Source organism: Lagenorhynchus albirostris, chromosome 16 (genome assembly GCF_949774975.1).
Source record: "Lagenorhynchus albirostris chromosome 16, mLagAlb1.1, whole genome shotgun sequence".
NCBI classification, from domain to species: Eukaryota; Metazoa; Chordata; class Mammalia; order Artiodactyla; family Delphinidae; genus Lagenorhynchus; species Lagenorhynchus albirostris.
Window position 1 is genome coordinate 72,181,079 of NC_083110.1, and position 14,605 is coordinate 72,195,683.

The window sequence follows — 14,605 nt, forward strand, 5'->3', positions numbered from 1 at the left end:
GGACACAACCGAACCTCCTACACACTCGATCATTAGCTGTCAGGAATAGAAGCACCTTGAACATTATTCTAAGAGGATTCAGCTTATGAAGGTTACCTCTGCTACCATGAAGGGTCTTTCACCAAAAGACTCCAAGAGCCCTAATATCCAAACACTGAGGATCTCGAAGCATCTGATCCAGTGTCATATCCGTAATATTTCCATTATCCACCTCAACTCATAACAAGATGGCTAACTAGGGGCCTTCCATGCGGGACACACACATTTTATCATTTGATTAGGAAAGATTACTTATATTTAGATAAGACATATATCCCCTAACAGGGCTGGACAGTTATAAATAACCTGGGAAACTCTAGCTGACGCCAAAAACATCATGATTTAGGTTGAAAGAGAAAGCCTTTCTGATCACTGTCCTTTTGTGTTTCCCAGCACGTTTTTCATGTGTACTTGCTATCACCCCAGATACGTGATCCCTTTGGCTGCATCCCATTTCCTCCCAAGCTATGGTGGGAGGAAGAACTGTCACAATCACATGGACAGGGTCAAGGCTCTGGGGTGAAGAAGCTGGGCTGTGGAGCCCCTGCCCTGCAATCAGTTAGTCAGCTCACCTCCAATTTACGTCGGGCAGCTACTGGGGGACCCACAGAAATGGCTTCAAGTTAGACCTCTACTCAAGCTGTTGGATGAAAGAAGGACTTGAAGGAAGCCAAGCCTCTCCTTCCACACTGAAACAGAGACCATTCTGTAGGGTTTCTTCCTTCCCTGGCCATTGAAGCACCTCAGCTGGATTCTGATACAAAAGAAAAAACACAACCAGTGACTGTAGCTGGAAAATTTTGAGCAGAAAAAGAAGCAAAGTAGTAGTGGATTAGAACACCTAAGTATAAAATAATTACCCATGAGTCCAGAAGATGCTTCTACTTCTAGGAAGATGGAATAGACATACTTTTCCCTATTTTTTCCACTATGTATAACTAAAAGCCCTAAATATTATATATAAAACACACATAAGTAGACTGAAGGGAAGAAGGTAGACCAGCTAGGGACCTTGGTGTCCAAGAAGTGACACTGTGAGTTCCCTGAGTTTTCTCTTTGCTTCATATATCCCCCCACATGGAATGGAAGAAGCCAACAACCCAGAAAGGCCAATACACAAGGACAAAAAAAAAGCCCCAACAAAAGCCTGCTCTCTCTAGCCAAAGGGCCAGGAAAGAGCACTTCTAGCCATAACCACTCTACTCCAGTCAAACACCACAGGTAAAACTGTGGTTCCACCTCTACCCATGCCAGAAAGGGCCAAGTGAGAAGCCTAGATTTCCACCCTCTCAAGGATGTAACAAGGTGCCCCAACACCCCTACCCAGATGGGATCAGACAAGATCAAGGAGGGAGCCAGGGCTTTTATCCCACCCCTGCACAGTGGTAATGAGCCCCCACCTCTGCAGTGCCAGTGAAGACCACATGGGGAGCCAGAACTCCTAACCAGCAGGAACCAGGTGCCCCCCACCTCAGATGTCAACAAATGCCAAGTAGGAAGCCTGGACTTCCACCTCCACCTGGCAGCAACAAGGCAGCACTACAACGTCCCCTACTGAAATGGTGTCAGAGAAATCCAGCTAAAACAAAAGGATTAAATAAGATACAGAGGCTTATAACATAATATGAAAATGCCTGGGTTTCTGTCAAAAATCACTCATCATAGGAAGACCCATGATGAGTTCAAACTAAGTGAAAAAAAGACAATAGATGCCAACACCAAGAGGACAGGAAGGTTAGAATCATGTGACAAAGACTGAAAAGCAGCCATGATAAAAATGCTTCAACAAGCAATTACAAATGCATCTGAAGCAAATGAAAAGATATAAAACCTCAGTGAAGAAACAGAACATATAAAGCAGAACCAGAAAGTGTGGAGCTGAAAAACACAATAACTGAAATAAAAGTTCAGTCGGTGGGCTCAAGAGCCAAATGGGAAACAGACAAAGAAGTGGTGAACTGGATGACAGAACAATAGTAATTACCCAATCTGAACTAAAGAAAGAAAATAGACAAAAAAAAAAAAAAAGAGGAACAGAGCCTCAGGGACCTATGGTACTATAATAAAAGATCTAACATTCATGTCATCAGTGTCCTAGAGGAAAGGAGAAATAGATTGGGATTGAAAAGGTACTCAAAGGAATAATGGCTGAAAATTTCCCAAATTTAGCATGAGATGTAAACCTACCAATTTGAGAAGATGAGTAAATCCCAAACAGGATAAACCCAAAGAAATCCACATAAAGACACATCATAAGAAAAATTCTAAAAACTAAAGATAAAGAAAAAATGTTAAAAGCAGACAGAGAGGGCTTCCCTGGTGGCGCAGTGGTTGAGAGTCTGCCTGCCGATGCAGGGGACACGGGTTCGTGCCCCGGTCCGGGAAGATCCCACATGCTGCGGAGCGGCTGGGCCCGTGAGCCATGGCCGCTGAGCCTGCGCGTCCGGAGCCTGTGCTCCGCAATGGGAGAGGCCACAACAGTGAGAGGCCCGCGTACCGCAAAAAAAAAAAAAAGCAGACAGAGAAAAATGACAACTTACCTTCAGGGAGAAACAATTAGAATGACTGTGGATTTCTCATCAGACACGATGGAGGCCAGCAGGAAGTGGCACAATATTTTCCAGGTGGTGAAAGAAAGAACTATTAACCTAGAATCCCATACCCAGCAAAAATATCCTACAGGAATGGAGGGGAAATAAAAACATTCTCAGATTAAAGAAAACTAAGAGAATTTGCTTCCAGCAGATCTACTCTAAATGAATGGCTACGGAAGTTCTCTAAACAAAAAAACAATAAAAGAAAAAAACCTTAGAACATCAAGAAGGAAGTAAGAACATGATAAATATATATATATATATATATATATATATATATAGGAAAGATTCCATAGAAGAGGGGGGAACAACACCCAACTCATTTTATGAAGCTATTATCACCCTGTGACCAATACAAAAAGAGAAAACTACAGACCAATGTCCTCTTCAGTATAGACACAAAAATCCTTAACAAAATACTAACAAATAGGATTCAGCAACATTTAATAAGAATTACATTCTACGCCCAACTGAGGTTTATTTCACAGATGCAAGGCTGGTTCAATATTGAAAAATCAATCAATATAACCCATCATATTAACAAGCTAATTAAGAACAATCACACGTTCATCTCAGATGATGCAAAAAAATCTTTTTACAAAAGTCAAAATACATCCATGTTAAAAACTCTCAGCAAACAGGAATGGAGAGAACTTTCTCAATCTGGTAAAGAGCATCTACAAAACCCCACAGAGAACATTATACTTAACAGTGAAAGAGTGATGCTTTCTCTCTAAAACTGAGAACAAGGCAAGGACATTTACTCTTATTTAACATAGTGCAAAATGGCCTAGCCGGAGCAATAAAGTGGGAAAAAGAAACAAAAGTCATACAAACAGGAAAGAAAGAAATACAACAGTCTCTCTTTGCAAGTGACATGATTATTTACATAGAAAAGCTAAACGAATCTACAAAAACTCCTAGAACTAATAAATGATTTTAGCAAGGTTATTGAATATGAGATAAACATACAAAAATCTATTGTATTTCCTGGATGTCAGGTAATATTTTTCTCTGTATTATTTTCATGCATACTTAAATAATAAGAAAAGCAGATGAGACAAAAACAACATAGAAATGTTATTTATGTGTCTGTGTAAATGAACAAGGTTTAAATATTTTATGATAATTAAATTAGCAATATGAATAATAATATGTAATCACTGAGTAGTCTCCATAATAAAATGTTGAAAGTTATATTTACACTTATTTTCAAATTAAATTTACACTTATTTTCAAATTAAAATGTTGAAAGTTATATTTACACTTATTTTCAAATTACACTTATTTTCAAATTTCCCTAAATTAAATTTGATTTAGGGACCAAAGCATACTTTCATAATAAAATCATTTTTCATTGTTTCAACAAACCAAAATATATATGTATCTGTATGTAAGTAAAAGAATGCTTATTGTAGAAAATATAGAAAAATTTCACCTAAAATTTTATCAGAGATAAAAACAAATACTTTGTTACATCTTTCCAATCTTTTTTAAAAATTAATTAATTAATTTTATTTTTGGGTCTTCATTGCTGCATGTGGGCTTTCTTTAGTTGCAGAGAGCAGGGGCTACTCTTCATTGCAGTGTGTGGGCTTCTCATTGCAGTGGCTTCTCTTGTGGAACACAGGCTCTAGGCATGCAGGCTTCAGTAGTTGTAGCACGTGGGCTCAGTAGTTGTGGCTTGCGGGCTCTAGAGCACAGGCTCAGTAGTTGTGGTGCACAGGCTTAGTTGCTCTGCGGCATCTTCCCGGACCAGGGCTAGAACCCGTGTCCCCTGCGTTGGCAGGCAGGTTCTTAACCACTGTGCCACCAGGGAAGTCCCTCTTTCCAATCTTTTTAAAGAAATGCACAAGCCATTTTCTCTTTTACAAAATTGATATAAAAATCTATATAAATAAAAAAATCTATTTTTTTCTATATACTAGCAGTGAACATATAGACACTGAAATAGAAAATACAGTATCATTTTAAATTGCTCCCCCAAATTGAAATACTTCAGTATAAATCTAGCAAAATATTGTCAGGACTTACATGTTGATAAATACAAAAATGCTGATTAAAGAAGTTAAAGAATTTCTAAATAAAGAGAGACATACTATGTTCATAGGCTGGAAGACTCAACACAATAAGGATGTCAATTCTCCCCAAATTGATATACAGGTTTAATGCAATTACTTGCAAAATCCCACCAAGAATTTTTGTAGATATAGACAAGGTTATTCTAAAGTTCATATGGAAAAGCAAAGGAACTATAAGAACAAAAACAATTCTGAAATAGAAGAATAAAGCTACTGTAATCAAGACTGTGTGGCATTGGTAGAGGGATAGACACACAAATTAATAAACAAAATAGAAAACCCAGGGCTTCCCTGGTGGCGCAGTGGTTGAGAGTCCACCTGCCGATGCAGGGAACACGGGTTCGTGCCCCGGTCTGGGAAGATCCCACATGCTGTGGAGCGGCTAGGCCCGTGAGCCATGGCCGCTGAGCCTGCGTGTCCGGAGCCTGTGCTCCGCAACGGGAGAGGCCGCAACAGTGAGAGGCCCGCGTACTGCAAAAAAAAAAAAAAAAAAAAAAGAAAACCCAGAAAAACACCCACACAAATATGTCCAACTGATTTTTGACAAAGGTGCAAAAGCATTTTGATGAAGGGAAGATAGCCTTTTATTATTTTTTTAAGGTAGCCTTTTAAACAATGCTAGGACAATTGTACATCTGTAGGCCAAAAAAAAAAGTGTTAAGTCTCATACCTTATATTGATATAAAAATTAACTCAAAATGGATCATGGACTTAAGTATAAAACATAAAATTGTAAAAATTTTAGGGAAAATCAGAGGAAAAAATCTTCGGGATCTAGGGCTAGGCAAACCACTCTTAGATTTTATACCAAAAACATGTTCCATAAAAGAAAAAATTGACAAATTAGAGTTCATCAAAATTTAAAACTTTTGCTCCATAAAAGACCCTGTTAAGAAGATAAAAACACAAGGTACACAGAGGAAATATTTGCAAAATACATAACCAACAAAGGACTAGTATTGAGAATACATAAAGAACCAAGGGTAAAAAAGATAATCTAATTTTTAAATGGGCAAAAGGCACAAACAGACATTTCATCAAAGAGAGTATACAATGGCAAACAAGCACATGAAAAGGTGTCAACATCATTAGTCAAAATGGAATTAAAACAACAATGAGGCATCACTACAAACCTATCAAATGACTAATAAAAAATAATAACACCACCAAATGCTGGCAAGGATGCAGAGATACTACATCACTTATATATGTTGCTGGTGGGAATGTACAATGGTAGAGTCACTCCAGAAAACACTATTACAGTTTCTTTAAAAACTAAACATGCAACTACCATATGACTGAACAATTGTACTACTGGACATTTATCCCAGAGAAATGAAGGCTTATGTCAACACTTACACCTGTACATGAGTGTTTACAGCAGCTTTATTCATAATTGCCGAAAGTGGAAACAACCCAGATGTCCTTTGATGGATGTATGGTTAAACAAACTATGGTACGTAGTATGGAATACTACTTAATAAAATGGAACAGGGACTTCCCTGGTGGTCCCGTGGTTAAAAATCCGTCTTCGAATGCAGGGGACATGTCTTCAATCCCTGGTCGGGGAGCTAAGATCCCACACGCTGCGGGGCAACTAAGCCTGCACGCTCTGGAGCCCACGTAACACAACTAGAGAGAAGCCCATGCTCCATAAAGAAGAGCCCGCATGCCACAACGAAAGATCCTGCATGCCGCAACGAAAAGACCCGATGCAGCCAAATTAATTAATTTTTAAAAAAAGATTTTAAAAGATGGAACAAACTATTAATATAAACAACATGAATGAATGACTCTTCAGAGAATCATTCTGAGTGAAAAAAAAGAAATCCAATTCTAAAAGGTTACACACTATAATGGTTCCATTTATATAACATTCTTAAAATGACAAAAATGTAAAAATGTAGAACAGATTAATGGTTGCTTGGGACCCAGCAATGGATGGGGGTAGCAGGGAAGTGGATGTAACTATAAAAAGGCAAGAAAGAGGGATCCTTATGGTGACAGAAACATTTTCTATCTTGCCCGTATAAATGTTAATATTCTGGTGGTGACACTGTACTATAGTTTTGCAAGATGTTACCATTGGGGGAAACTATATAAAGCATAGAAGAGATCACTCTGTACTAATTCTTAAAACTGCATGTGAATCTACATTCATCTCAAAATTAAATTTTTTATATACCTTTATTGGAGTACAATTGCTTTACAGTCTTGTGTTAGTTTCTGCTGTACAGCAAAGTGAATCAGCTATATGCATACATATATCCCCATATCCCCTCCTTCTTGACCCTCCCTCCTACCCTCCCTATCCCACCCCTTTAGGTCGTCACAAAGCACCAAACTGATCTCCCTGTGCTATGCAGCAGCTTCCCACTAGCTATCTATTTTACATTTGGTAGTGTATACATGTCAGTGCTACTCTCTCACTTTGTCCCAGCTTCCCCTTTGTCCCCTGTGTCCTCAAGTCTGCTCTCCACGTCTGCGTCTTTATTCCTGTCTTGCCACTAGGTTCATCAGGGCCATTTTTCTAGATTCCATATATACGTGTTAGCATATGGTATTTGTTTTTCTCTTTCTGACTTACTTCACTCTGTATGACAGACTCTAGGTCCATCCACCTCACTACAAATAACTCAATTTCGTTTCTTTGTATGCCTGAGTAATATTCCAGTGTATATATGTGCCACATCTTCTTTATCCATTCGTCTGTCAGTGGACATTTAGGTTGCTTCCATGTCCTGGCTATTGTAAATAGTGCTGCGGTGAACATTGTGGTACATGTATCTTTTTGAATTATGGTTTTCTCAGGGTATATGCCCAGTAGTGAGATTTCTGGGTCATACGATAATTCTATTTTTAGTTTTTTAAGGAATCTCCATACTGTTCTCCATAGTGGCCGTCAAAATTAAATTTTTAATTAAAATTTTAAAAACCACAGGAGGTCTTTGAACTTTCCAAACAGGTTCAGAAAACAGGAATCTTTGTTTGATGTTGTCCTTGTGCAGATAACAGATGAAAATCAGGAGTTGGCTCCACTAAGGGATATCAATACTGTCATCCCGATGCACAACGAAAGGAAAGGGCAATTTCTGCACAGTCTACTTCAAAACACTGGAACAGATTTTAATAATTCTGGAATGAATGAGAACATTTGACAGAGGCATTGTTTTCGTTTTTAAATTTTCCTCCAAGGCACAAAGCAGCTCAACAATGTCCAGGGCATATTGCTTCACCAAGGTTTTTTATCCAGTGATGCGGCAAGCAGGATGACTCAAGGCTACACTCTTGTGTTAGGGAAAATCCAATTTTGGTAAAGTTCCCACTTTTTCCAGTTTAGCCTTTTATACTCAGACAATAGAGGCCATGTAATGTATTCTCAGGACACAAGGGACCACTTCAGCTTTGTTGGCTCCATAATTCTGTAGGTAAGAATCTTGCCACAGGAACTTCCCTGGTGGTCCAGTGGTTAAGAATTCACCTTCCAATGAAGAATTCGCCTTCCAATTCGCCTTCCAAGGGATCGACGCAGGTTCGATCCCTGGTCGGGGAACTAAGATCCCACATGCCGCGGGGCCACTAAGCCCTCGCACCACAACTACTGAGCCCGCGTGCTCTGGAGCCCGTGCACCACAACTAGAGAGAGAAAACCCGCGTGCCACAACTAGAAAGAAGCCTGCGTGCCGCAACGAAAGATCCCGCATGCCTCAACGAAGATCCCGCATGCCACAACAAAGACCCGTTGCAGCCAAATAAGTAAATAAATAAATATTCTTTAAAAATAAAATAAAGTGGCTGCATCATTTAACAAAAAAAGTCTTGCCACAGGAGATGCATTCTGACTTTTGTGCTTCATCATGTTGAATGAAACAAGTAAACTGTAAGGATACATAAACGTTGTTACACACTCTTTTGTGTGCTTTCCCAGCTGGTATCGAGGTATAAATATACAGATATTCATAATCACAGTGATACCTCACATTCTCAATTCATATCAAAGAAAACTATTTTGGATATTATAACATGTGAATGATGACAATTACGAAATACCAAATGTACATCAGTTTACATGCTACCTTTTACTTATTTAGTATGAAAGAATGTTTTAATAAAAATATAATTTGTGGGAATTCCCTGGTGGTCCAGGGCTTAGGACTCCAAGCAGCCACTGCCAGGGGCCCAGGGTTCAATCCCTGGTCGGGGAACTAAGATCCCACAAGCTGCACGACGTGGCCAAAAAAATATCATATCTGAAAATTAACTCAAAATGGATCAAAGATCTAAACATAAAAGCTAAAACTAAAACTCTTAGATGAAAATATAGGCATAAGTCTTCATCACCTTGGACTAGGCAATAGTTTCTTAAGTATGACACCAAAAGCACAAGCAACAAAAGGGAAAAAAAGATAAATTATACTTCATTAAAGTAAAAAATGTTGTGCTTCAAAGCATAACATCAAGAAAATGAAAAGACAATCCACAGAATGGGAAAAAAAATTGAAGATCATATATGTGATAAGGGACTTGTACCTAGAATATATAAAGAGCTTATACAACTCAATAATGAAGTGACAATTGGGACTTCCCTGGCGGTCCAGTGGTTAAGACTCTGCACTTCCAGTGCAGGGAGCACAGGTTAGATCCCTGGTAGGGGAACTAAGATCCCACATGCCGTGCGATGTGGTCACAAAAATTAAAATTTCTCCAAAGATATACAAACGGTCAATAAGCACATTAAGATGCTCAACGTCATTAGCCATCAGGGAAATGCAAACCAAAACCACAATGAGATGCCACTTCACTTCTCAGCAATTCCACTCCTAGTTATGTATTGAAGAGAGATTAAAAACCTATATCTATGCAAAAACTTGTACATGAGTGTTTATAGCAGCATTATTCACAATGACCAAAAAATAACCACACCACAAATATCCATCGACTGACGAATTGATAAATAAAATGTGGCATAAGCCATACAATGGGATACAATCGGCAATAAAGAGAAATGAAGTACTGATACAAGCTACAATACGGATGGAACTTGAAAACATGCTAAGTGAAAGGAGCTTGTCACAAAAGACCCCATATTTTATGATTCCATTAATATGAAATGTCCAGAATAAGCAAATCTATGGAGACAGAAAGTAGATTAGTGGTTGCCTAAAGTTAGGGGGATTAGGAGGAAGTAGAGAGAGACTGCTAATGGTTACAGGATCTCTTTTTGCACGGACAAAATATTCTAACGTTGAGTGTGGCTATGGTTGTCTCAACTGTCTTTGGTTGTCTCATGTCCAGGTTTATTTGACAGCAGCTCCTGCCCTGGATGGGAAAGTGATTCTGTGTCTGCCCTGATTCCAACAACTCTGGGTATACTAAAAGAAACATTGAATTGTATACTTTAAATGGGTTAATTGTGTGGTGCATGTCAATAAAGCTGTTATAAACATATATATGTATAATCTGCACAAAAGGAAGCCATGAATCCACACTGATATAAATAAATGAACGAATACATAAACAAATGTGTAATGGGGAAGAATACACAAATCTTCCACGCAAAAGAATTCTAAATAACTATGTAAATACTTTGCTCTCGGGGAGGTGAAGCATAACTCCCCAGTGCGTAAGCACGGGCTGCACATAGTAACCTTCATCCAAAGGGCACAGTAATAAAAGGAGGAGGAACAAGTCACTTTACAGGGAAGAAACCTGACAAACACCACCTAGGCCCGTTGATCAAGGTTAACACCAACAGTGCTACCATGCTGATAGCATACACCCTTGATACAATGAGAATGGTAATTTACCTCCGTGGTCCTCCTACCAAAAGCCAAAGGAAAGGAGATCAGCTCGGTGCTTTTGTGACCACCTAGAGGGGTGGGAGGGAGACGCAAGAGGGAGGAGATATGGGGGTATATGTATATGTATAGCTGATTCACTTTGTTATAAAGCAGAAACTAACACACCATTGTAAAGCAGTTATACTCCAATAAAGATGTTAAAAAAAGAAAAAAAAAAGCCAAGGGAGGTGAGGGTGGAACTGACAAATCCCAACTGAGGGACATTCTGCAAAATATCTGACCAGTACTCTTCAAAGCTGTCAAAGTCATCAAAAACAAGGGAAGTGTGAGAAACTATCACAGTCAGGAGAAGCTTAAGGAGATATGGTAACTAATATAACGCAGCATCCTATATGGGGTTCTGGAACAGAAAAAAGACACTTGGTAAAAACTTAGGAAATCTGAATAAAGTATGACTTTAGTTAGTGATAATGTGTCAATAACTGTTCATGCATTATGACAAATGTACCATGCTAATGTAAGATGTTAATAATAGAGGAAACTGGGTGTGGGTATATGGGTACTCTCTATACTATCTTTGCAATTTTGCTATTAATATTAAACTGCTCTAAAATAAAAAGGGCTTTTTAATTTTTTTGTTTTTGAAAAGGAAAGGCAGAGAGCTCTCCTCTTCAGGCTTGCAGAAGGCAAACCTTCAGCTTTCTTTGGTTGTCTCATATCCAGGTTTATCTGACAGCAGATGCTGCTGCCCTGGTTGGGGAACTGACCCTGTGTCTGTTACAGCCCCGAAGATTGGCCTCAAGTCCATCTCCTAAAGAGTTGGTGACAACATCACCAAGGCAACTGGTTATGGAAGGAGCTAAGGACATCAGTGAAACTGACCCTTCAGAATGGACAGGCTGGACTGCAGTGGTCATCTTGCTCTCAAAGAACCAGCCAGGGACACACAGAAACAGGAAAACATTGAGAAGGGTGGAAATGACAGTATTGATGAGATGGTCTGCCTCATCCAACACATGAGGCACAGGGCTGTGGCCAAAGATCTCTCTGGAACATTAATGAGATCATGGAGGCTGCCCATCTGTGGGCTACAGTATCCATGACCCCCGTCCTTTCTACAGCACGAAGACGTCAGCTGTGTGACAGGATGACAGTTAGGTAATAGGGCACAGAGGAGGATGTTTCCACAGTCAGTTGACCACCACCCTCACGAAAGTAAGGCCAACATGTTTTTTTTAAACCTATATTTCTTCTCAATCCTGGAGGAAGTGAGGTGAATCAGCTTTCAAGAAAGCAATTTGGCATTGTCTATCAAGAAACTTTCAAAGGTCAGCCCATGTGAACCAGTAATTTCACTTCTAGGAATCAACCCTGGGGAAATAATCCAAAATGAGGTCAAAACCCAGGAAATGTTCTTTACTGTTAATAATGAAAAATTGCTAACAATTTCAATAACCATTAGAGGAATGACTAAGTAAATCATAGTACATATAATTACAGCCATATGATTGTCATTGTTAAAAATACTTGTGAAGGGTTTTCAATGACATGCAAAAATATGGTGAAAAAGCAGGATATAATATCAAATTTAAGACATGACCTCAAAATTGGGCAGGAGGGGGAGGGAACATTTATATGCAGTGTTAATAATAGTTATCTCTAGGAAGCATGATTAGTGGTCATAGATAGCTCTTTTTTTGAAAATTGCCAACATTTTTCAGATTTTCATCAGTAAACATGTATGAAATTTTTAATAAAAAATAAATAAAACACCCAATCAAAAAATGGGCGAAAGATCTAAATAGGCATTTCTCCAAAGAAGACATACAGATGGCCAAGAGCACATGACAAGCTGCTCAACATCACTAATTATTAGAGAAATGTAAATCAAAACTACAATGAGGTATCACCTCACACCAGTTAGAATGGCCATCATCAGAAAATCTTCAAACAACAAATGCTGGAGAGCGTGTGGAGAAAAGGGAGCCCTCTTGCACTGTTGATGGGAATGTAAATTGATACAGCCACTATGGAGAACAGTATGGAGATTCCTTAAAAAACTAAAAATAGAGCTACCGTATGATCCAGCAATCCCACTCATGGGCATATATCTGGAGAAAACCATAATTCGAAAAGATACATGCACCCCAGTGTTCACTGCAGCACTATTTACAATAGCCAGGACATGGAAGCAACCTAAATGACCATCAACAGAGGAATGGATAAAAAAGATGTGGTGCATATATACAATGGAATATTACTCAGCCATAAAAAAGAATGAAATAATGCCATCTGCAGTGACATGGATGGACCTAGAGATTGTCATACTATGTGAAGTAAGTAAGACAGAGAAAGACAAATATCAGATGATATTGCTTATATGTGGAATCTAAAAAAATGGTACAAATGAACCTATTTACAAGACAGAAATTGAGTCAGATGTAGAAATCAAACTTATGCTTATGAAGGGGGAAAAGGGGGAGGGATATATTGGGAATGACATATACACACTACTATATATAAAATAGATAACTAATAAGAACCTACTGGGGACTTCTCTGGTGGCGCAGTGCTTAAGACTCCACACTCCCAACACAAGTGGCCCGGGTTCGATCCCCGGTTGGGGAACTAGATGCCACATGCATGCCGCAACTAAGAATTCGCATGCCACAACTAAGGAGCCCACCTGCTGCAACTAAGACACCCACACAACCAAATAAATAAATAAATAAATATTTAATAAATAAATAAATAATTAAAAAGTGCTTTCTAAAAAAAAAGAACCTACTGTACAGCACAGGGAATGCCATTCAATACTCTGTAATGACCTATATGGGAACAGAATCTAAAAAAGAGTGGATATGTGTATATGTATAACTGACTCACTTTGCTGTACAGCAGAAACTAACACAATGTTGTAAATCAACTATACTCCGATAAAAAAATTAATAAAAAAATAATAAAATAGGGACTTCCCTGGTGGTCCAGTGGTTAAGACTTTGCACTCTCAATGCAGGGAGCCCAGGTTTGATCCCTGGTCAGGGAACTAGATCCTGCATGTCGCAACTAAGAGTCCGCATGCCGCAACTAAAGATCCCGCCTGCCACAATGAAGACCCGGCGCAGCCAAATAAGTAAATATTTAAAAAGAAAAATAGTCTACCTGTGACTATTTATTTTTTAAAAAGTAAACAAATACAATAAAACCAACAAAAAGAATGTCTTGGCCAAAGTTAAGGATGTTGTAGCAGACTGCTAGTTACCTCCCAGTATCCTCCCAGTATCCCCTTCTTTTTTTTTTTTTTAAGAGAGCCCTGATTTTCAGGTGGACACAAGGGCACCCAGGTCAAAGACTCATTTCCTTGTCTCCTTTGCAGCTAGGAGAGTCATGTGACTGAACTGTCAAGAGATATGAGCAGAGGAGTTATAAAAATGAGTTAGGACTTCCCTGGTGGCGCAGCAGTTAAGAATCCACCTGCCAATGCAGGGGACACGGGTTCGATCCCTGGTCTGGGAAGATCCCACATGCTGCAGAACAGCTAAGCCCATGCGCCACAACTACTGAGCCTGTGCTCTAGAGCCCGCAAGCCTCAACTACTGAGCCCACGCGCTGCAACTACTGAAGCCCGCATGCCTAGAGCCCGTGCTCCATGACAAGAGAAGCCACCACAATGAGAAGCCCATGCACTGCAACGAAGAGTAGCCCCCACTCGCCGCAACTAGAGAAAGCCCGTGTGCAGCAACAAAGACCCAATGCAGCCAAAAATTTAAAAATATAAATTAATTAATTAAAAACAGAAAGCTTATTTTTTAAAAAAAAGAATGACTTAGAGGTAGAATCTAGGGCTTAAATTGTAAGGCTGATGAGTTTTGCCTGCATCTTCGAGTCTTGGTGGGAAGGGGGTTACTGGGCAGAGTCAGCTGGTGGGGTTTGGCGGCAGAGAAATAAGGAGCCTAAAGGTGATAGCTTCAGAAACAGGCAACCTCCGACCCCAGGCCCCAGGAAGCCCTATCTGTGTCCCAGCACTTGAGCTGGAAGCTCCTCTGAAAATGAGATTTGTCCCTGGAGGACCTGGAAGCTGAGACAGATG

At 39.4% G+C, this 14,605-nt stretch overlaps 1 non-coding gene across 1 annotated transcript; it reads left to right on the plus strand.

Moving 5' to 3' along the window:
- The first annotated feature begins 13,488 nt into the window (after positions 1–13,488).
- TRNAE-CUC (transfer RNA glutamic acid (anticodon CUC)) lies at positions 13,489–13,561 on the plus strand. The gene has a single exon. It is a non-coding gene; the product is annotated as a tRNA-Glu (tRNA).
- The last annotated feature ends 1,044 nt before the right edge of the window (positions 13,562–14,605 follow it).